Genomic DNA, 24864 nt, shown 5'->3' on the forward strand with positions numbered 1-24864 from the left:
GAACATCCCTGTACATTCCATGACAAATTCAGGAAAATCGGTTCAGTAGCTTTTGTAGAAAAGATTAAATTTGAAAAAAGTGGTAAGTTGGGATATGACGGACATTTCAGAAAAAGAATTATCTAAATTGGTCCAGCCGTTCTCAACTGATGCCATTACCAATGAACGATATTTAATTATACCCTCAGCATTTATGTCAACAAGGGTATATACACTTTCATAGGGCAAAATGAGCCTCATCGAAATAATGGTTTTAGACCCCAAGTAGGTTTGGACGAAATCCGTTTCAGACAATTAAGAGTTGATTGAGCCATGTTTGTCCGTCTGGCTGGAGCGCAAAATTTGGCTTTCGTAATATTTTGTCCAAACTTAGTTTAAGTTCGAAGATGGGTTATATCGGTCCACCCCTTCCGGTACCTTCCCCACAATAGTTCGAAAATGTTCGGAACATTTGTGCGCACGATAACCCTTGAAGTGAGTAACCGATTGGGTCCATACTTTGGATATCGTGAAATTTCTACCAGACATAGATTAGGTTGCAATATGGAAGCAATCGGTCCACTTCTTCAGGTACCATCACACACGGTACAAGTTTCATCGGGGGAAAGTCCATACTTCCTGAGAATATAACCTGAAAGGTGCAAAGAAACCCCTCCGACACCGTCTGTAGTGGTGGGAGCGCAAGATAAATCTCGAACGAATCTGCCATTTCGGTCCAAAACTGGGCCTGGGCCAGTTCGAAGATGGGTACTTCCAACTTCCGGTTCTTCCCCCCAAAATTTAAAAAACGTCACTAGAATGGTATGCGCGATATCTCTTGAACGGGGCAACCAATTTGGAATCAATTTCGATCCCCTAATATTTTGTGCAAGTTTGGTTCATAATGGCCCATGTCAGTACCCTCCTTAGGCTACATAAGCCGCAAATGTTCAAAATTTGTGTCTAAGTGCAGTTTAGGGTCTGTTCGAAGATCCTTTGGAAATGTATACCGATGCTGTTCGTTGTGGCCCTGTTTAAAGGCCCGTGGACAAGTCCATTCTTCCTGGCATACTGGTCCAAAAGTTATATGACCCACTGAAATGACTAGTGGGTGCGATATATATCGAAAAGATATGACTCCTAAAATAAGATTTACTTCCATAATGGACGGTCCATTCCTTTAAGTACCTCCTCCTCAACACTTTTGAACTTTAATCCTTATCCACATTTTTGTCGGCAAGTTCAAATGTCAAAAAGGGCCACAAAATTCTGAAAAGACCCTAAATTCATTCGACCCGTCCCACAGTGGATCCACTCATTAGCCAAAAATAAAAAAATTAATGTCAAAATGTTGGTACAACATCTGGCAACTCCGACAGATATGACATAGACCTTTTTAAAAATATATTAGTGTTTGTTTCATTTGCCCGCGATTATCTGAAGAATAGCTTTAAAAGTCGGAACATTTGATGAATATTTTTTGTTGTGAGTACAACCTATATTTTAAGTCCAAGTAAATATATTCAAAAAATCGCGAAACTATTACGTATAGCAAAATATTAGAGTGGATTTTGAAGGAGGGGGTAATAGCTTAATTTTCATTAAAAAGTAGCGTTTTAGCGTGGTGTGGAATTCTAGTTAGATGTATATTTTCTTAGTGTATTTTGTAATGCCTATTCGATCATATACTTAAATTTGACCTAAGGTTTTAGTCATGATGCCCACCAGTGCCCACCTCGGGAATAATTTTCCAAAGTAGGTCATGGGTTTAAGATTATTCAGTATTAAAATCAGCTGCCATCTAGTGCCAGACTATAAATGGTGGGTCGATGACTAAAGCTGCCCTAGAATAGGGTTTCTATAGATATATTAGCGTATAACTCTGTTATCTGACCAGGTACGTTAACATAATTGGCATCAGTGGCAAGATGAAGAAATCTTCTTCCAAATTAGTCTTACTTTGGCAGTACGTACCTTCCAGGCAGAATGTATTAAAAATTTTACCAATTTTCAGACAAAAATATTATTATTTTATTATTTTTAATCCGCTAAATTGGTTAGATTTTATGTTGTTTTGGAGATTGTTTTGTTTCCCCAAGCCTATATTTGCATCATAATATAATCGGGACCTTTGTTCATGTCATTTTGTATTAACAGCATAAAACAATTCTTACCATATACCCCTCCAGAGGGGAAAGGGGGGAGAATGTCACGCTCGTGGTTTCTTAAAACAATCTTCGCAGCAGCATAAAGCTGTAACCGGCGCATTGGCTTGATTTTTACACTCTAAATATTTTTGGCCACCTTCTCCATACAAGTGGATCCACTGTGCGTCCGTAGATGAACGTTAAAATTCTCTGTCGGCAATGCCGACTGTTACTTTTTTACTTGCCAGACATTAATTCCGTTTTGCAGTCATACTGCCCCAAGTGTTTTCGGTATATTACAGCTACATTCTTTTATTCATCGTTGACGACACCCTGCTTGGCTCTTGTAGGATATTTTTTATTTATCGGGAACTATTGGTGTTGTTGAAGACTTTGAATTTGAGTCAGACCCACTATGGCAGATATCTATTTTGCTCCTCTCAATATGTTCAAAGGTGACTATTATAACTGGCAATGTTCGAACCATTTCTTCTACGCCATCTGCGTTGGCAAATACCAATGTTCCTTAGTATGTATGTATATATATTCATATTTGGAAGCTTTTAATCTGCCCAGGCTACAAATTAAAACATTAATAATACAAAATGTAATTCGATTCAATTAACTTCTCTTCGAAAACATTAAGACAGCCACTGCTTCGTAGGTCTTTCAAAAATTTGCAATCCATAAATTAAAGCTGCAACAAATTTTAATAAAAGCAACGAAAACAAAACTGCACCCAGTGGAAGAAAAAGACAAAACTTCTCCTCAAAACAAAAATAAAATTTTGCGGAAAAATTATTCATGCACATGCCACAATCTTTGAAAAAGCAAAAAAAAAACGCTTTCACTTTTTGCTTAAACTTGTGTTTCTGTAATCAAGTCATCCATCCTTACTAACTTCTGGTACACTTTTTTCGCTGCCACAAAGTGTTACATTCCGGCAGCAATCGGTCGATCGACCGAAATACAAAAGGAAGGACACAGCGGACACATGTTGAAAGTTCATATCGAAAGAAAGGCCGTATGTCTGATGAAGAAAGAAAGAATGAAAGAACAAACAATTTATTATTCGTTGAGAAGGCAGACAGTATTCTTTCTTTAATATTAATACAAAGCGACAAAGATAAGTTGGAGAACCTCCACTCACTACATTGGCTTACAAGAAGCACTTGAATCTCTTGCCACAACAGAAATGGGCAGCAACACTTTATGGCTCATACAGTTAAAGTGTTAAACATAAAGAGTGTTCAGGTGTGCCGAAGTGTGAGAGAAGTTCTTCAAAAATATTTTTTTATACTGGTTGTGGCTGATTAATATAGCCAAGAGCAGTAACAACACCAGTCATAGCCAAGCTGTCAGGGAGTCAGCAGCATCCAGCAACAACAGCAGTTGCAGTATTAACACCAACACCAATCTTCAACAGCAGTAAGTACGGAGATATTTTTAAAAGTCACAAAAGCAACACTCAAAATCAGCAGCACCAGCAGTGCTTAGCAGTTTTGTAGTTTTGTGATGCCTCCAGCCATCGAACACTAGGCCACCGGCTAAAAATACACTCTCTCACACACACAGAAACATACATACATATTTTTATTGCCAGTAATAAACACGCATGCCGCTTCAATGTAGCCCCTAATTCCAGCCAAGCAATTCATTCAATTTAAAGTCCATCACACAGCGTCCCCACTGGATTTACCTCTTGCCATCCACTCAATTCTAATCCAGTGTTATTGTGACCCACTTTGAATGTACCACCAACGATTTACCAACCAACCAACCTAGCATTAATAACTGCGGTCGTGTGTGTGTCTGTGCAAGTGTGGACACACTTTATACCACATCTTTATAGGTTATAGTCATCGTCATCATCATCCGCATATGTTGTTGTTTTATGGTTTATCACAAAAGTTATATATCATTTGGCCAAGTTTTCATTACATCGAAGCTTTTTATTGTTTCCATTCGTTCTTTCTCTTTTGTTGTTGTTGTTGGTGTTTGTGTGTTTTTTAATTCTCTATTTCGGCAATATCAAATGTATTCTTGATAATCAGCTAAAGTCCACCAATGGTTAGTGAAATTCTATAGAAGCGAAAATAAATGTTGGGGGATTTGATAACGAAAATTTAACATTACAAATTGAGAATTTAAAGTTGTAATACAAAAGACTTAAGACACAAACGTTTTTCGAAATAACCATAAAATACACGAATAAGACGAAGGTGTTGATAAAAAATACATCAATCATCTCTTTAATCTAATGGTCTGATGGTGTCTAATCAATGAAGTTATATTTCATTCAATTTACATAAAAAGGAGGCTGACAGAGAAAGAAAGAGAGAGTATGAATCAATCACTCGAATGCTGTATGACACAATAAGTAGAAAAGAATCAATTGGACCTGTTGACAGTTAAATACCCTCAACCTACCCCGGCCTAAATATACACAGACACGGCGTGCCTGAACCAACATTAAATGGAAGATGATTACACCTGAGAAGTATTTGTGGATTCTGAAACTACAATATTCATAGCACAGGGTTTTTAAGTTTTCGCCAGAGCGGATTAGAGCAAATGTTGTAGCTGTGAAAATTCTCTACAAGATTGACCTTCATGATATTTTCGTAGGTTTTACCATTTTTTAGATATAGAAGTTCAAATTGGGACAATGCACTGACTGTATCGCCTCCTTATAAAACGATGTAATGCTCGGTGCGCCTTAACCAACGTTAAATGCAAACCGCTTACACATGGGATATTTTTGCGGATTCTGAAACAGCAATGTTAATAGATAAGAAAAATCCACGGACAAGAAAAAATCGCTGGAGAGATTTTGAAATAAATCGCGGTCAAAGTTCATATTTTTAGGTTGTTTTTAGGTTTTCATGATTTCGAACGGTACCACCCGATTTTCGGTATTTTAAAGGTTTTAGCCTCATTATCACACCGAAATGGCTAAAATTTAATACTTAGTCTTCGTTGGTGGTAATACTTTCCCCAGAAATTTGTAGGTATAGGTTCAAGCCTTCATATGGCCCCCCATAGAACGGTACCTCCAGATTTTCGGTATTTTTAAGGTTTCAGCCTCATTATCACGCCGAAATGGCTGAAATATGGTACTTACTCTTCGTTGGGGGTAATTAACTTTCTCCCAGAAATTTGTTGGTATAGGTCCACGACTTCTTATAGCCCCCATAGAACGGCACCTCCCAATTATCGATATTTTGAAGGTTGTGGCCACAGCAAACCGCCGAAATGGCTTAAAATGTGAATTTAGTCTTTGTTGGGAGGAAAAGCCTTTCTGACTGAAATTCGTCGGTGTACGTTCACGTTTCGATATGGCGCCCATAGAACGGTACCTCAAGATTTTCGTAATTCTGAAGGTTGTGACGTCAGTATCCCACCGAAAGGCTAAAATTTGTTATTTAGTCTTCTATGGGATAATAAAATATTCCAGAAGAGAATTATCATTATGGGTCCGCTGGTTCCTATATCCCCCATAAAAGCGTACCTCTTGACTTTGGGTATTTTGAAGGTTTTACCGAAATATCAGAATTTTGGTATTAGTCTTCTTTAAGTCTAACAACTTTCCGCAGAAATTTGTGGGTATATATCGACGTTTTGATATAGCCCCAAGGAACGGGGAAATTGGTATTTAGTCTTTGTCATAAACGAAAGGAAACTGATTGTTCCATTTTACTTCAATATAACTCATGGTGGAGGGTATAACAAGTTCTGCCTGGCCGAACTAAACGCCGTTTTAACTTTTTGGGTTTTTTATGTCTTCACCATTTTGCTTGGAAACGGCAAGTCCTATCGAAATTAGACTAAAGAAAATGTTGTGGAGAATTTTCACAGCTACAATATTTTATTTTGTCTCATCTCGATAGGAGATGAACTTTGACCGTGATTTATTTTAAAATCCCTCCAGCGATTTTTTCATGTTTTTGAATTTTTCTCATCTATGAGCATTGCTGTTTCAAAATCCGCAAAAACTTCCCAGGTGTAAGCAACTTCCATTTAAAGTTGATTCAGGCGCACCGTGCAGATGATCAGATCAATAAAGTAAATAGCATTGTCGTAGGTGAAAGAAGAAGTTTATGAAGATATTTGTGAGGTAGGTATCATAAACAGTGGGCCTAATTATTTCAATAGCAGAGCCAATCGCCACACTCTACACCCCAAAAAAGAATCGGGCCATTATTGAAACACAAAGACCTCAAAGAGCCACCGTGGTGCAGTGGTAAGCACGTCCGCCTTGCACTCGGAAGGTCTGCGGTTCAAGGCCTGACCAGAACATCAAACTTTTCGGAGGTGGCAAATCTCCTTAGTGTACTGTTGGCCTACATTTGTTGAGTAGTTCACCCATGAAAAAACTACTTTACAACTGGTGCCGCACAGTGTCACGACCGTGGCCAAAAATGGTCAAAGTGCTTCGGAATACAAATTTATTGATGAGAATTGATAGTAAACATTTCAATTGGAAGGAATTTGAATTATGGTATTGATTTGTGAAGTAGTTTTGTCCATATGAAGGTTCAAATCCGATAATTGTTGGAAATATGCATTTTTGTCCTTATTTTACTAAAATTAATAACTCCAACATTTTCATATTTAAAGTAATTTATCGTTCTAAAATAAATTTTACAGTCGATTCGAATGTAATTAACATGGATTTAATTTTTTTGTAAGTAAATAGTGATCATGTGGTGTTTACAGCAACCCAAGTCTGTAGTACATAGCCCATCGATTTTGTGAACCACATTTTTAAATTAGTGGAGTGGGGAAAATTTTTTATAAAAGTGTATGTCGATATTATTTGCTGTTTGAGTTGTGAAAAGTGGGTACTTCAAATGTATAAAGGTTCCAGTTTGCAGACGAATATGTTATTTCTCTTTTTCAGTGACCGCCTCACTCAGTGGTTACCCCCTTTTTTAACAAAGCGTTTGGCGTTGTTGGCTATAGCTCGAAAACGAATGGACCGATCATCATATACTTTTGTGGGCTTATTAAGTACGTAATAATCTTGCTTTTGAACGGATACACTTTTAAAAATATCAATTTTAAGGAAAATGGTGAACAGCGAAAATCAAAACTCGATTTTTTTTACCAAAATGGGCCGTTTTTGACCATTAATCGGCCAAAAACATTTTTAAAGGAAAATTGTAGTTGTTTGATGTATTCAATAAGGTCACAAAAAATATGAAGACTGAACACCAAATTTCAGTCATTTCAGGGGGATATTGAGGGTAATACGGTTCTACGGGGGCTATATGAAGACGAGGACATATACCGACAGATTGCTAAGTAAAAGTGTTATACCCCCAACGAAGACTAAATACCAATTTTCAGCTATTTCGGTGTGATAATGAGCCTAAAACCTTCAAAATTCCGAAAATCGAGAGGTTCCGTCCTATGGGGGCTATACGAAGGCGTGGACCTATACCGAAAAATATCTAGGTGAAAGTTTTATGCCCCAAATGAGTCTATATACCAAATTTTAGCAATTTCTGTATAATAATGAGAACAAAAACCTTCAAAATACCGAAAATCGGGTGGTACTTTTCTATGGGGGCTATATTAAAACGTGTTCCTACACCCACAATTCTCCGTGGGAATGTTTCATACCTCTGCCGAAGACTAACCACCAAATTTCAGTCATTTAGGTTGGTCATTGTGACATAGTGTGCCGTAAGACACACCCTTTGGATTCACATATTGCAGTCACAAACGTTTCCACCAAAAATTGTCAAAATAGGCCCACACTTTGATATAGCCCCCATATAAAATTACCACGGGAACTTTTTTTCACCGTATCGAACTAAAATACGCGATTTCGTTATCAGGGCAATATTTCGTATGGTGTGGTTTTTTTTTTGGCTATATTATACATGTGCAGTAGCTTCTACAAGACCCCAAGTATGTTTGAACGAAATCCGTTTCAGAAAATTTAGAGTTGATTTAGCCATGTCCGTCCGTCTATCTGTCTGGCTGGAGCGCACGATAACTCTCGAACGGATCAACCGATTCGGTCCAAAATTTGGCTTTCGCAATATTTCGTCCAAACTTAGTTTAAGTTCGAAGATGGGTTATATCGGTCCACACTTTCCGGTACCTCCCCCACAAAAGTTCGCAAGTCCATACTTCCTGAGAAAATAGCCTGGAAGTTGCAAAAAACCCTTATGACACAGTGCGTAGTGGTTGGAGAGCAAGATAACCTTCGACCGATTCGGTCCAAACTTTGGCTTTCGTGATGTTTTCTTTCCAAACCTAGTTTAAGTTCGAAGATGAGCCATATCGGTCCACTCCTTCAGGTACGTCCCCCAACAAAAGTTAAAAAATTTTCAGAAAAATTATGCGCACGATAACCCTTGAAGGGAGTGACCGATTTGGTACATACTTTACACATCTTAATATAGATACAGATCAGGTTCGAATATGGACTATATTTGTCCACGCCTTTGGGTAGCTACCACACAAAATTTCGGATAAATTCACTTTAAGAACTGCTCTCGAATCACTTTGATTTTTGTTGAAGCTACTTTACTTGGCTGCATCATTTACGACAGTAAGAGTTTTTTCGGGGGCAAGTCCATACTTCTTGAGAAAACAGCCCGAAAGTTGTAAAAATTCCCTGTGGCACCGGATGTAGTGGCTGGAGAGCTCGAACCGAATACTGCGTTCATCCAAACTTTGGATATCGTAATATTTCTTCGAATATTAGAAGAAATTCGAAGGTGGTACTCGAAAGTTCCAAAATATTCGCTAAAATTGTACGCGCAGTACCTCATAAACGTAGAATTTTAACAACCCCGCGAAATACATAATTTTTTTTTTTTGTTTTTGGGAAAAAAGTGTTTCAATTCACACATGCTAAGGGTATATCCATGGTGCAAGAAAGAAGGTGATACAATAATACCAACTGATGTCTTTATTTGTTGTCAAAACATATTTTTAATCAAAAATAAATAACAAATATTTCGCTTCTATAAAGAATTTATGTCTAAAAAATAAAGATTTTGTAAAATACGCGAAGAATATTTTACCGTTTTCTTTTACCTTTTGTGGATATTTCGCGCAAAAAAATTGACAGAAAATGAAGACTACGGCCTGAATTCGCCTTCTGGATCACCTTGTTAAATTCGCCTTGGGTATATCTCTGTCAGGAAATACAAATACAGTGTTTTTTACTTTTTTATTAATAAAATAAAACCCTGTAAAAACCAAATTACCACAGCAAACAATAAAATGAATAACAGAAATAACTCAATGTAGAAGAAAATGAATGAGTATACGGATTATTGGGGTAAACAAATTGCCGTGTGTCCGGATTACCGAGTCTACAGTGTAAATATTTTTAGTGTCCGGAAGCGGTGCGGTAAGCATTGTCCGGATTAACGAGCGTCCGGATTATCGAGACTATACTATACATACAATCGGTACGAGTAGATTTGAGTCGTTCTGGTCATGTGTGCTCTTCCGTTCGTCAGTCGCCGTGACGGAATTTCTTGTGGAGTCGTTGGGTTAGGGTTTGGAATCGACAAAATCTTCTTTGGTTAAAATAGGTGAAATTGTATTCATAGCCAGATCGACTCGTTTCGTAGGGATACTTATTATTTGCAACTATAAATGTGGGTTCTAAAACGTTATTTTGATTTGTTACAAACTTTTGAACTATATTTCATACGAGTATGTCATACTGACCATAGATTTGACCAGTAAAAAAGTGCAGCAGTAACATTTAACCATAAATTATATTTATATTTCAACTTTCACTGAATATCCATCCAACATCCACCAACTTTTTGGTTTTATTTTATTGCCAAATTGACAATATTTTCAAAATTAAGCATATGTTGTGTACAACTCCATTCACATGACATGCAAACTTACACTAATTATGGTGAATGAAACTACAACAGTAGCAGCATCCTACAAACTAGGTAACAACCGGGTCCAGCTGTTGCTGGTTTTTTACTGTTTACTGTTACTGTTTTTTTTTTTTTGGCGAAATTCATTCGTGAATTTGGACTAAGGCAATCAATGTGAAATTGTGGCAGTTTTTATGTTTCATTTGTCAGAAAATTGTTTTTTAACAGTTGTCCCCACATGTTGGTGGCAGGAAAGACACCGGCAACAACAAATTCAGGATGTCTGCTGTTGGACTTTGGAGCATACTTACATACATATGTATGTACGATGTATGTATATGACAATTTGTTGTTAATTTGCATGTTGTTGTTGCTGTCGTCATGGTTGTCGTTGTCCAAGCCACCAACATCATCTGGACCGGATCTCATGTAAGCAACAGTTGGTTCCAAATGATTAGCAATTAGTGACAAAATAGGGGGGGGGAGAGTTTCCAGAAAGAAATGTTGCTGTTGTTTATTGTTGTCTTTTTCTATATTTAATTTATTTAAAATTGCTGTATTTACGAATGGAAATTTCTCTTTTTTTATTAATTGAAATGTTGGCACGAACTGAACACTCTTTGAATGCAATAATTTCTTGCAATTAATTTTGTAAATTGCGAAGAAAATGGATGCAGTTTTTCATGGATTTCCTTGTGTCGCTGTTGTTTATTTTCTTTTATAATTTAGAGGAAGTCATTTGAGATTGTTTACTTTTTTACAATTTAAATGTTTTTCTACAAAATTGGTTTAAACAATAACTGTTCATCTCTTTCTCTCGTTTTTTTTCAGGAAATAACCATAGTGTTTAATGACATCTTTTTCCGATAAGCTAAAAATTTAACTCGGCTGGAGTAACATGAACAAGAAACTCAAATTTTAAAGAAAGGTAAGTAGTAATTTGAAAATTAAAATCAATCCAACCCGTGATTGTGGCCCTCATTATTATTGTCTTCAAATACATATTCGAAAAATTATGTTCATTTGGCTTGGTTGCTGCTATTGCTCTGCTTTGTTGGTCAATACTCTGTAACTTTTGAACGGATAGAAATATTTTAATAATTTAAGATCAAAGTTAAAAATTTGACTTTTTTCTTATTTTGCATCCAAATATGAGGTTTTTGAGTTGTTTATGTTTTAACTATTTAAAAAGGTCAAACACCAATAAACATACCATAAAAATACAACAAATGTAAAAACAAATTTTAACTTAAATAAATCAAAAATTAAACCGAAAATTTTACATAGAAAAAATTATGCAAAAGTCTTGAGAAATCTTTATCGGTGTGGGAACTTTTTTCACACAATCGAACTAAAACGCCCGATTTCGTTATCAGGGCAACATTTCGCATGGCGTGGTATTTTTTGGTTATAGCCTTAGTATACATGTGCAGTACCTTCTGCAATTACAATGGACAGACAGGACTAAATCAAACCCGAATTGTCTGAAACCCATTTCGTCCAATCACTTTTTGGGCACCAAAAAATGCCTTTAGCTAAATTAGCTTAAATTTGGCATTTAATGTACCCAATCTCCACAAAAAAATTATCAAAATATGTCTATGTTTTGGAATAGCCCCCATATAACGGTACCTCCATATTTAAGGTATTTTTGGGATTTTAGCTCAATTTTTTTACCATACAAGCTGAAATTTGACATTTGATGTTTTGAATGACCAATAAACTTCTCTACCAAAAATTATCCAGATAGGTCCATGCTAGGGACAGCCCCCATATAACGGTACCCCCCGATTTTCGGTATTTTGGGGATTTTACCTACAATTTTTAACCGAACTACCTGTAATTTGACACTTGAGGTTTTCAGAGGTCACGAAACTTACCCACCAAAAATCGTCAACATTAGCCCATGTTTTGGAATAGCTCCCACTTAACGGTATCCCCCGATTTTAGGTATTTTGAAGATTTTAAATACAATTTTTGGCGGAACTAGCTGAAATTTTGCCTAGTTTTTCAGTGGTCCCGAAACTTCTCTACCTTTCCATTGTGAGGATTTTAGCTACAATTTTTATCTGAACCAGCTGAAATTTCACGTTTGAGGTTCTCTGTGGTCACGAAACTTCACCACAAAAAATCGTCCACAGAAGTCCATTTTTTGATATATCTCCATATAAAGGTAACAACATATTGAAATCATTTTTTATATATTTTTTGACCAATTTTAGGCATTTAGGCCGAATAATTTTTGCACCTAACCATTTTAGTTCAGATTATTTATGGTGGAGAGCATAAAATGTTTTTTACTTGTTCTGCTTAATCTGGATCTGGGTCTGTCACCAGTTCGATGGGATGTAACCACAAAACTTTTGGAGTTAATTGTGTAGGTTTGGCAGGGCAGGGGGAATGGGGCACTGTGCCGCATGCTGGGCAAATGATTCGCACGGTGTCATCGATCCTTGCCCTACAGGAATTTGGGAGATGTTCTCCGAGGACCGAATTCACACGATAGTTGTTTATGGCATTTGCGACTGCATCTGTGGGCGATTTAAACCTACTTGATAGGTTTGTTGGTCTAGGGGCTATCTCTTGTAAAGCTGGACCTCTCTTTCTATATCATAAAGATCCCTCCTGACATGCCTGGGCGCGTGGTCTTATCCATCATATGGTGATTAGGATGGCTGTCACGGTAACACCCGAACAAGTACTGCAACGAAAGCATGCCATTGGGTTGCTGTACTGGCAGAATATTTGTCTCATCGTAAGGATAGTCCACTGAAAACGTGAGGAGGTACTCTCTCGCAATTCTCAGGTTGCACTTATATTCGCGGACGGTGCCCGGACATAACTCCCACGGACATCACTCCCAAAATGATTTTGGGCGTTATGTCCGCTGCGCTTTGCGGACATAACTCCCAAATTTCGTTGGGAGTTATGTCCGTGAAGCAAAGCGGACATAACACCCAAAAAAATAGCGGACATAACTCCCAACGAGTTTTTCTTAATTTATAAATTATTTCTTTGCTTAATTTTGAAATTTATAGTTATAATTTTTTTAAATTTTGGAGTAGAAGTTAGAATGTAAGCGGAATTATACATTTGAGAAGGCCTAAGTGCCAACCAATCCCGAAGTATCCACAAAATCCTCCTGATTTCATAAAATTAGTTAAAAACGAAATTATGCCCGAAATTATGTAAGTAGCAGTTAGGAGAAGTTTTAAATTGTAAAAATATTTGTTAAGAAAATCGCGATATTTATTAAAAAATATTTTCGTTTTTCAGAAAGTATTTGAATATATGTACAAACACTTTTTATCTTCTTAAATTGTGAACATATTTTTCAAAAAAATCGCGCGATTTTTTTCACAAATATTTTTGACTTTTTACCTCCTTAAATTGTGAAAATATTTTTGAATACTTTAACAAAAACTTTTTATTTACTTAAATTGTGAAAATATTTTCGTAAAAAATCGCGAATATTTTTACAAAAACTTTTTATCTTCTTAAATGTTGAAAATATTTTTGTAAAAAATCGCGCGATTTTTTTTTTTAAATTTTTGCCAACGGGGCTTTTCGTTTTTCAGAAAGTATTTGAATACTTTTACAAAAACTTTTTATTTTCTTAAATTGTGAAAATATTTTTGAAAAAAATCGCGCGATTTTTTACAAAAATATTTTCGCCTGAGGCGCGTTTCGTTTTTCAGAAAGTGTTTGAATATTTTTACAAAAACTTTTTATTTTCTTAAATTGTGAAAATATGTTCGTAAAAAATCGCGAATATTTAAAAAAAACTTATTACCTTCTTAAATTGTGAAAATATTTTTGTAAAAAATCGCGCGATTTTTTTAAAATTTTTGCCTGCGGCGCTTTTCGTTTTTCAGAAAGTATTTGAATACTTTTACAAAAACTTTTTATTTTCTTAAATTGTGAAAATATTTTTGAAAAAACTCGCGCGATTTTTTAAATATATTTTCGCAAGCGGCGCTTATCTTTTTTCAGAAAGTATCAGCGAATTTTAACAAAAACTTTTCATTTTCCTGTAGGCAGCATTTTTCGTTTAGGTTTGAGAGCAAATTTTGAATATAGTTCGATTTGAGATGGCTACTGCTTATTTTGTACTTAATTTTCTTAAAAAATTTAAATCAATTATAAATTATTTTATGAAATGAAAAATGGATATGAACTTAAAGTTAATTTTTAATTTTTTTTTCTTATACATTTGAAATAAAAATTGTATTTAAATAAAAATCACTTACATTTTAAAAAGGGACATAACTCCCATTGGGTCTTATGTACGCTAAGGGGGGTCGGACATAGCTCCCACAAAATTTTGGAGTTATGTCCGCAAACCAAGCCGGACATAACTCCCAAAATCGTTATGTCTCGGCACCTTCGCGGACCATACTGGTGCTTGGGGAACTCTATTTTCACTCTACCGAAGTTGATTTCTTGTTCCTGAATTCCACGTACCAGGGACGTACGCAGGGGGGGGGGGCACAGGGGGCCTCGGGCCCCCACCCGAAATGGTTTGGTCCGATAAAATTTTTTGAGCTACTTTAAAAAATTATTACGTTTTTTTTCTCTAAAATATTTTTTGTTTTTGAAATTTCAAAAAAAAAAAACATATATTGTTCTGAAGGTTCTGTACTGAAAATGTACTTTATTAAGTTGTCTAAGATACATTAAAAAAAATGTTTCAATACTATTTTTGAGAGGAACTTCCAGTAAAAACTGAATTCCTTCTTTGTGCCATGCCAGTGTTTTGGAATTCTGTAATGAATGTAAAGGTCTTGAGGCTTTTAACTCATTTTGTATTCAAAACGATTACAAATCCAGTATTGTGCGGATTAGAAGTACATGAAATTAAATGTCTATTGGACAATATGTGCGACATATCAAGGGTTCTTCGTGGAGTATATCTCGAAAACCAATTTAAAAATTGTTTTATTGCCTTACTCAGAATTTTGTATTCCTATTTTATATCAACTTGTTGTTGTGCATCAAAAAGTGATAAAATAAATAATTCTAAAATAAAATAAACCTAAAAATGTGAACTTTGGCCGCGATTTATTTAAAAATACCTGCAACGATTTTTTCTTGTTTTTGGATTTTTCTCATCTATGAACATCGCAAAAACTTCCCAGTTGTAAGCTCCTTTCATTTAACGTTGGTTTAAGAACACCGTGATCTTGTACCCTCAGCCGTTAGGCTAACGATAAAAATGTACCTCATCAATGTAATGTAGTTATACTAATCATATGTTTTGACGAAACACGCGTCAAAAGATTTGGAGTCGATTTATCCCAGTTCATCCGTCTGTCTGGCTCGAGCGCATTTTAACTCTCGAACAGATCAACGGATATTGTCCACATTTTGGATCTCGCAATATTTTGTCCAAACGTTAAGTCATATCGGTCCACTCTTGAGCACAATAACTCTCGAAAGTTCAAATCGATTTTTTCGAGGGATATTTATGTCCGAATATGGAATATATCGATTCAGTCCTTCAGGTACCTCCAACACAACATTTCAATTATCCGATTTGACTGAAACTTTGAACATTCTAAAATAACTTCCAAACGTACATATATCAAGTACCAAGAGGGTCTATTTGGGACAACATCTTCGGATACATTCCTCACAAAGGTTCAACATAAGTGTAGTTGAAGGCTATTCGAGGATCCATTGCACATTTTGGCCAATGGTACTCCTTGCGGTCTTGTTTATAGCGATATCGTATTTGTCGTGGATAAGTCCATGGTTATGTCAGGATTGGTCCAAAAGCTTTAAATCTTACGGCGACCAACTAAATTGACGGCTTGACACCATAACTATCAAACGGAATGACTTCCAAAAGTAGATATCAGGTATCTTCTGTACAAAAGCGCAAAACTTTTGCGATTTCATCGTAGTCAAATTTTTGAGCACAACATAAGCATTTATTCGCAACGCCAACAATCGTTTATACCTCCAAACAGGACACGAAATTCTGAAACTTCCTGGCTATACAATTTAGAAAAAAAATGTGGCTATGTTGGCCGTATTCGATCATCCTATATATAAAAGTCTCAACTCACACACACTGAAGGTATATCTCTGCCGGCAAACCCGACTGTTTCTTTTTTACTTGTTTTCCAGAAAACAAAAGTTATGAATTTTTATAAGTTTGCCTCCGCGGTGCCGACAGAAGTATTTGGTCTTTGGAAAGTTTTTAATGCCATCGAGTCCATAAAAATCTAATCATACAATTAAGATAAAAATAAGCGGGAACAACAACCATTGAGGTATCAGACTTAACCTATTTTTTCAGGACTTAATTACATTGTTGCCGAGCTTTTTTAAGAGATATTTTTTCGGCCATGTTTTTGCGTAGTCTCAAACAGTACTGCGAGTTCGGAATCTATGAATCGAAGATTGCATCGCCCGGCTCCTGATAAAAATGTTTTCTTTTTTATTGTAATTTTCTGAATTTTTTGTAGGCTTTCATGGACTCTATCACTTCTCGTTAAACAGTAAATTGTTGGTGTTCTTATGACATTAAAGAATATTATTTTCTTACAATAAGGTAATCTTGTGTAAACAATTTTGATCAGAGGATTGTTTGAAAGTACGGACCCAAACGATAAAAATCCTAGTTGGGTTTTGTTGTGTCAGATCCAGCATAGATTTTATGGTCCCATCTAAACATGGTTAAATATTGACTTTTTAAAGAAATTATGCTCTATATCTCTGAAACCTATGTGAATCTTCATCTCAACTCAGAAGCAAATTTTTAGATAAGGACAAGAATACATTTTTTGTAGAAATAATGAACTCGAAAAACTACATTTATTGTCTCAAATTTTATAAAATATCGAAAATTTCCACAATTTGTATACATTTCGCACCATATCTCCAAAACCGTTAATTTCTTCTTAATGTGTTCTTTTGGAGAAATATTCGCTGAAATGTAATACACAACTCTTCAGAACATGCCATTGTTGTAAAAAGCCTCTATCACGTTGTTTTCAGTATATTTTTCAACGACGATTTAATAAATATGTCAATAATGTGGTGAAATCCGAAATTCGAGAATAAACAGTTGGTGTGAACTATGTTTGAAATACGTGTTCTAAAAGACATGGTACAAAATACCGCTGAAACAACATGAAGTAAGGTTTTTAGAGTTTCAGAATGCTCTGAAAAATTACTGAGAACTTCATTTGGAAGATTTTTGCAGAGTATTGCTTGGTTCAAATCCCAATAGCTTAGCTGATACTGACCAGAATTTCAGAAATTATGTAAAATATTCTATATTTTATCGATTTTTATACCCTAGATGGAGTTTTTCTTATGCAATCTATTCAAAAGATAAGTTCAACTGGTTTAGGGCTACAATATTGCCAAAGACAGCAAGGCCAAATTTATACACGTTTCTGATATAAAGGCCCGATAAATGGAAAAAACTGTAGTTTTAGCCCGGTTTAGATGAGGCCATAAAATCCGAACTGGATCTGACATGATAAAACCCTACTAGGGTTTTTTTAGTCTAAATATGTACTTTCAAAAAATGCATACTAGAAGTTGTTTGCATTTTCAGTGTTGCATAGTGTAATACAAAACTTTTTTAATGGGACTGAAGTTAGTGTGTGATATCTGGATATGTACTTTAAACAAGAAGAAAAGGCGTTATATTCGGGCCGAAGTGTTTATATCCTCCATCGTATTAAAACACTGCATATCTCTATTCGACATATTCGAGAATGCAATTCCTTTATTCGAACGGGGTTCCAACTTAATCATTTTTTGCATGAAGGTTCTCTCACCAAAAGAATTTCCAAAATCCATATTACTAACGATATTTTTAAAAATTATGCTAATAGCCCCGAATTGTATAAAATCTTTCGAAAGCAATTCTCTGCGGGATTTAGAACCTAAAATGCCAAATAAGAGCTAATGTGGTTGATTTGAAAGATTTTTTAGTTATAGCTTCAATTCTGTTTGAGAATTTGGTTAAAAACTTTTGTATGGGGACTATACCGAACGTTAACATCCAAGGACTAATATATTATACTCTGTACCAAATTTCAATCTTATATCTAAAATATTGTGATCTCTCTCTATTGAATTATATACTTTGTACCAATATTGCATATACATAAAATCAACTAAAATACCGTTAAAATAGCTTTACGTAACTATACACAACATTTTTATCTTAAATGATTTTTGGTCAAGTTGGGCCCCCCCGATATGAAATCCTGCGTACGTCCCTGCCACGTACGACTGGCGTCCACACATATAATTGATTATCCAACGTTTCAAACTTGGCCGGACGTTTGTCTGCTCGATGTACTCAAATATCGTGGAGTGCTTCACAGTTTCCAAGGGCTTTTGATAAGTCAAGCGCCACCATCACTGTTCTATCACACGGCTTGCTCTGGTTGAGTCATCGACTAATATATGTAGCTGCTTATGGTACCCATGCTGTTGATCGGAAACCAGATAACTATTTCTGACGCGGGGGAGGTTTAAAGCCGCAAGGATCTTTGCTACAGGCGACAAAAGCGAATTCGGCCTGTACTATTCACCTTTGCTGGCATCCTTGCCTGGCCTCAGTAGCGGGACGACCCTGACCATGTGGGATGTGGGTGCCTAGCGACAGATTGAGAACTTTAGTGAGATATTCCACAGCCGCCACTGTTTCAGTTTTACCATGGAGATTCCATCAGGGCCCAACGCTTTGGATGATTTAGCGTTCCTGATGACACACCCTTTGCGAATTGTGGCGGTTTATTCTCAGCGGGAAGAGATCTAATGCGACGTTGTACTCTTTTATTCGCAGTGTCACTATGGGGGTGCTCGACAAACTGACGTTTAAAATAACTTGCACATCTCTTTGGATCAGTCAGCGAAACGTCGCAAAACGTGACTGAAGTCCTATCTTCCATCTATCCAAGGTACGAGCGTTACTTAACTTGCGCGGTTATGGACCCTAAAAGGTTTGAGCTTTGCCAGGCTCATATTTGCTAAAACGATAGAATTTTAATTTTCTCTAGGAGGCAAAGTTGTAGATCTTGTTTTAAAGAACTAATTCTGAACACATAAAACCCACCAAACCACATCTTCAAAAAAAATCGTCAAGGTCCAATTTCCTTAATATAAAGGTCAACAGGATGAGAAAAAGAAAAATCTTAAGTGCCACTCCATTTTTTCTATAGTTTCAGACTTATGTAGTCCGGTTCAGGGGTATCGCAATTTTTCGAAAATTGTCGAACGGTGTTATCGGGTGTCATAGAACGGGTGGGAGAACTCTCTTCATTAAATCTTGACTATGTATATTTGAAATCTATTCGAAGTTCTGTTTGTAGGAAAAGTAGCCAGTTAGTGGCCAACTAATTAGGCAACTTTACTTGAAATACGTATTGTGTAATGCTCATGTTCATTCCATTCCAAAATATATTATACAGTTAAAAAATCTTCACAAAAAATCGTCTTCCACATGCCCTGAGGACTGACATCAAACCATGAGAACACGTTCTTTTGACGAGGTTATACAGCCTTGCTACAAAATATAACGAAGAAAAATCTGCACATATTTTTATATATTTTTAGCATTTTTGTTTTTTCAAAACTAAGAAAAGACTTGGTTTGGCCAACAGCTGTCTCTTTTAGACATATTGATGACTGTTCCAAAACTAGTTATGCACTGCTATAGAAGCCGTCTCAATTACATAGAACTTTATTTGACAGTGTGTTGGTTTTTATTGCCTTGCATTTCAATCACACAAATGTTCACAACATCATTTTAATCATTGGCAATTTGAAAATACGTATGAATTTATTATTCATCTCGAAATTCTGCAGTGCTAAGGAGTTTCATTGGAAATTAATATTACATCAGGTGTTGCTGTGGAACTATTTTATTAGAGTGAAATTTTCCCACGTTCTAACTAACAATTAAATTCAATATAATTAATTTATCTCGAAGTGACCCACACAGGTAATGATTGCAGATTATCAGGAAGCTATTACTGCAAAGAGCGGCATAAAGCTTTTAAAATCAATTCATTAAAAAAACAATCGATTAATATTCCAAACATTTGTTTCGATAAAAGCTCTACTTTAATATGCCGCGATTAAAGTAATGATTCCTTAATAAAGTATTGATATGTAGTTGGAAACATCCGCTGCACAGTGGTTAGGTTTTCCTTTTTCACTTGCAAAAATAAAGGGTCATTAAACTCGAGAAATTAATTAAAAATTAATATTAAAAATGTATTTTTATGGTTTGTTTATTGGTGTTTGACCTTTTTTAAATGGTTAGAGCATATGACAAATTTAAAACACTCATAATTTGATGTAGAATATTAACAAAAACTCAAAATGTCGACTCAGAAAGTTATTCCTTATGCATGTTCATACAAATGCACAAGGACATAATACCCCTTACCTTACCGATTATTGGACGTCGCTGACTGACAGCCCTAGGGAAGCCGACGAAGAAACCTTGTTGACTTCATATAAAGTAATAGGACGTTGCATGCTAGGCTATGCAATGCCAGTGCTATACAGTAGAAGAATATGAAGTTACAAGACACTAAACTGATTATTGGAAGTAAAATCGATCGATTCGTGAAGCAAACATCTATTCCGACCACTACCTTTTTGCAGCAAAGTTTGGCACCCGATTTAACATTACTTCGCTCAACTTATCCAATAGCTTTACGAAAAGACAATGTCAAGACATTGTCCCCTCGCCAAGGTTCTCGCCAAGGAATAGGACAGGAAAATCCAATGGATTACATACCGAAATATATCGAATGGAAGCAACACTTTTATAACCTGATTAGCATCATATTGTGGTTAGTCTGTAAATAAAATAAACCAATGAAATGGGAGTTACATGCCTCGTTCACAAAAAGGAAGTAAGACAACATTCTCCAATGTTGAGGTAGAAGTATGCTCCCAATCGCATATAAGATCGTATCCAGTATACTCTGGTAAGGAGTAATTAAAATGTTATTTGCTTAAACCGACGACAAAGGCATCATGGTAGAATCAATAGATAGAAAATCCGCTAAAGTTGGTCCAAGTTGATGGTATCAACGCACAAGGAGTAAGGTATAGTCCAACCAAATGTTTGACTACTATCTTAAATAAATGTCACCATTCGGAAAAACTAAACTACCTCTCGCCAACATAAGTCCGCTCTTGATACGTCATAACTGACTGGTCTTAGTGGACTTCAATCCTCACTACGAGTTGCGGCATTCTGTGACCTGTAGTGCGATTCTCTAACTCATTTTTTGAGTTTCCGACAAATATCGGTAAAGTTAAAAAGCAAAATTATGAATGAAAAGTTCAAATAAAAGTTGACAGACGAAGTGAGACCATATTTCCCAGCAGAGGCGACGCGATTAGCAAATAAGCGTGATGAGCTTCATCGAGCCAACCCCGTGACCACAAAGTCTGGTAGCTGACACTCGAAATTAACAGGTTGGTCGGTGACCATAAGCGAAACAAGTGGTTAATCATCTGAAGAATTGTAACATTGGAGTGAATTGTGGGCGCGGGTTAAGTTACTCTCGAACCATGGAGAGAATAAAGATAGGACCTCAGTTACATTTGGTGACGTTTCGCTGACTGATCCAAAGAGGTGCTCAAGTTATTTTAATCGACAGTTTGCCGAGTACCCCGGTAAGTGACAGGGCGAAGGGAAGAGTTATACGTCGCATTAGATCTCTTCCTGTTGAAGAGGAACCAGAAAAATTTACAATGGATGATGTTGCGAATGCCAAAAAGAACGCTAAATCATCCAAAGCGTCGAGCATTACACCAAAGTTCTCAAGTTATTGATAACCACCCACATCGTTCCCGAATTCTGGAAAATGGACGGAGTGGTACCGCTACTGAAACTAGACAAGAATGCCACCAAAGGTGAATCGCACAGACCGATTTCGCTTTTGCCATACGTAGCAAAGACTCTTGAGGCTTTACTCCTCCCCAGCATCAGAAATATCTATCCAGTTGCCGATCATCAGCATGGGTTCCGTAAGCAGAACAGTGCTGCACGCCATTTCAACATATATTAGTCGAGGACTCAACCAGAGCAAGTCGAGCGATAGGTGTTGGTGGCGTTCGACTTATCAGAAGTCTTTGATAAGGCTGTCAAGGACCCCACACATAGTGCAGACAATCCTCTGGTCAAGTTTGAAACGTTGGCGAATGTATTATCTGTGTGAACACCAGTCGTACATGGAATTCTGGAACAAGACGTTCAAGCCCCGTAATGTGAAACAGGGAATTCCCCGAAGTAGGGTGACATCTCTGAAAACTGTTTAACATCTACCCCTCCGTATTTCACCCATTCCAGGCGGCATTGAGATCTAAACGTATGTGGCGTCATGTACCTTTCCTGAAGTCTTTTGTGAAAGGCTGAACTTATATTTGACTGATCTTAACACATTGTTCCATGTGAGGAATATGCAAATATCCGCCACTAAGTCTACGACTACTCTATCACCATATATTCTGCAGAGGTGAGTACTGTTTTGAGTGTCATAGTCGATGGTAGAGGAATTCCGACCACTAAATACCCCAAGATTCTAGGGGACATATTCGACAGCATGTTCACTTCGTCCGCTCATGCCACATATATTTGCGACAAGCTGAGATGTAGGATCAAGATCCTCAAATCAGTAGCCAGAAGCGCTTGGCGTGCAGATAAAGAAACTTTGTTGACCACTTATAACGCGATAGAACATATTCAAACTTGTCAGAATGGCGCCCTGTGAACTGCAACAGGGCGCTTCCTCGCGTCTTCATATGACCATCTACATGAGGAGACATAGATTCGTCCAGTACATCAACAGAAAGACATGCTCTCATTGCAGTACTTGCTCTGTTGTTACTATGTAAGCCATCCTAATCACTATATGGTTGATAAAACCTCCCCTCTTTACCCTGGGATGTCGTTTGGGATCTTCTAGATTCTAGATCTAGAAAGAGAGGTACAACGTTACATGAGAAACCCCCTAGATCAATAAGCCTATCAAGCAGGTTTGAATAGCAATCATACAATTACAATCGCAGATGCCATAAACAACAATCGTGTGAGGAAGCGTCAGGTGCTATGACAAACCAAAGTAATTACGGTTGAACTACGCTCGGGATGGTGCAGCCATCTAAATTCCTATAGGGAGGGCAAGGGCAGTGATGACACTACCCAGCATGTGGTACTGGTCGATACTCCAAACTGTATCTTTTCAACTGCCCTGCAAACTAACTCCAGTAGCTTTGGGGTTATACCCCACCGAAACTTTAGCGAGGTTATAAATCTATTTTTAGCTGTTCTGTGTCGGGACAAGTTCGGTTAAAAGTACTTACGGTAAACATAAAAGTTCTGGTTATTTGAAAAGATTGGTTTCTAAAAACAATTGAAACCATCCTTTTCGCCTTACACAGAAGAAATCAAGCGTTGATCGTGACGAATCTTCAAAATATCTGCCCTGAACATCACTATTAAAAAATTCTCACCAGTTGCTGCTGTATGTTGGCGTCTCTTTATTTTTTGAGAGGTTAATAAAAACGTCGTAAGCTGAAACAAATTTCTAGAATCAATGAATGTTGAATGACTCATCCTTTTTAGCCAGACTGTCGTGACATGAAGGTTGCTGTTATTATACTGGCTGGCGGCAATGGCGGCAAATGTGATTGGTATTTGAACAATTATCGTGCCATGGCCGTTGTTGAGCTTATTTCGGTGCTGGTAAATATTTGAATTTGTTTTGGGAGAGGATTTCCTTTGGGTTTTTAAACGTTTTGGCAAAGAAAGAAAACAAATATTGGTAACTGAAATTCATGCATTTTCTCAGGTATAAAATGTTTAAGACAAATTACATGTGTGGTTGGTTCGTTTTATTGCCATTTATTTTCATATTTGTTGACCATTGACCATAGCCCATATTTTCTGCGATTTTTTTCTTCTTTTTTATGGCTTGAATGACTGCGGCGATGGTGGTGTTCTTGAAAATCATTCATTCATGCAGAATTCTGAACAAGAACAAAAACAACAATTACAAATATTGTTCAGCACCCTGTGTCGACCGCCAATATCTTAACATCCAGAGCCAAGAGCATGAAACAATGCCGCAAAGCAAATGTTCGAACAATGCTCGCTTGTTTGCTTCAACTTGTTTTTGATTCATGCCATGAAACTGGTTCTGACTTTGCTTACTTTTTTCTTCTTTTTTAATATGTTAACCAATTGCTGTTTTATGTTTTTTTTCTTCAAATTCATATTGACTCCTTCAATATCAATTGAATTGGTTTTTGTTTTTATTAAAGAACATTTGAAACTTATTTGAAGTTGTACTTGTAAAACTTTGACCCACATACGGTGTTTCCACTCCGATGGAGTTTTTCAAATAAGTTATATTTGGGTCGCCACTATGGGGTATCATGGGGTATATAATTATGGGAGAGAACGTAATGGTAATGAGATTGATGATTGCTGATATCATTGCCAAGTGCTGAAATTAGAAATGCTCCACATGCAAAAGCGGCAGTTAGTGTCATTTGTTGGCACATTAGAATAGATCAAGGGAAATTGCAATTAGTAGCAAAGCTACAGCAACAACAATCAGAGAAAAAAGAACAAAGAATAAAAAAAGAATCATTCAGGTAAATACTAAAAGAAAAAACATTCTTTAAAAAATCCACCTTTGGTGGTTTTCGAAAAATAGGTGTTCGAAAAAATATGTTATAAAAAAATTCAACTTTGGCAGTGTTCGAAAAAAAATTCTTTGACAAATCCATGTTTGGTGGTGTTCAAAAAAATATTCTTTTGAAAATTCCACTTTAGAAATTGCACATTTGGTGGTCTCCGAAAA

The 24864-nt window shown here is 36.5% G+C and overlaps 1 protein-coding gene across 2 annotated transcripts in view; it reads left to right on the forward strand.

The window, feature by feature from the left end:
• LOC141397580 (uncharacterized) overlaps positions 1 to 24864 on the forward strand; it is a 221879-nt gene that overhangs the window by 92949 nt on the left and 104066 nt on the right. For both annotated transcript variants that reach the window (XM_073974015.1, XM_073974016.1), the window contains exon 3: positions 10829 to 10925. The gene's annotated coding sequence lies outside the window, so the exon portion shown is untranslated. The remainder of the gene's footprint in view (positions 1 to 10828; positions 10926 to 24864) is intronic.

Source organism: Musca autumnalis, unplaced genomic scaffold, assembly GCF_047663935.1.
Source record: "Musca autumnalis isolate F117 unplaced genomic scaffold, ASM4766393v1 scaffold_3, whole genome shotgun sequence".
Lineage (NCBI taxonomy): Eukaryota > Metazoa > Arthropoda > Insecta > Diptera > Muscidae > Musca > Musca autumnalis.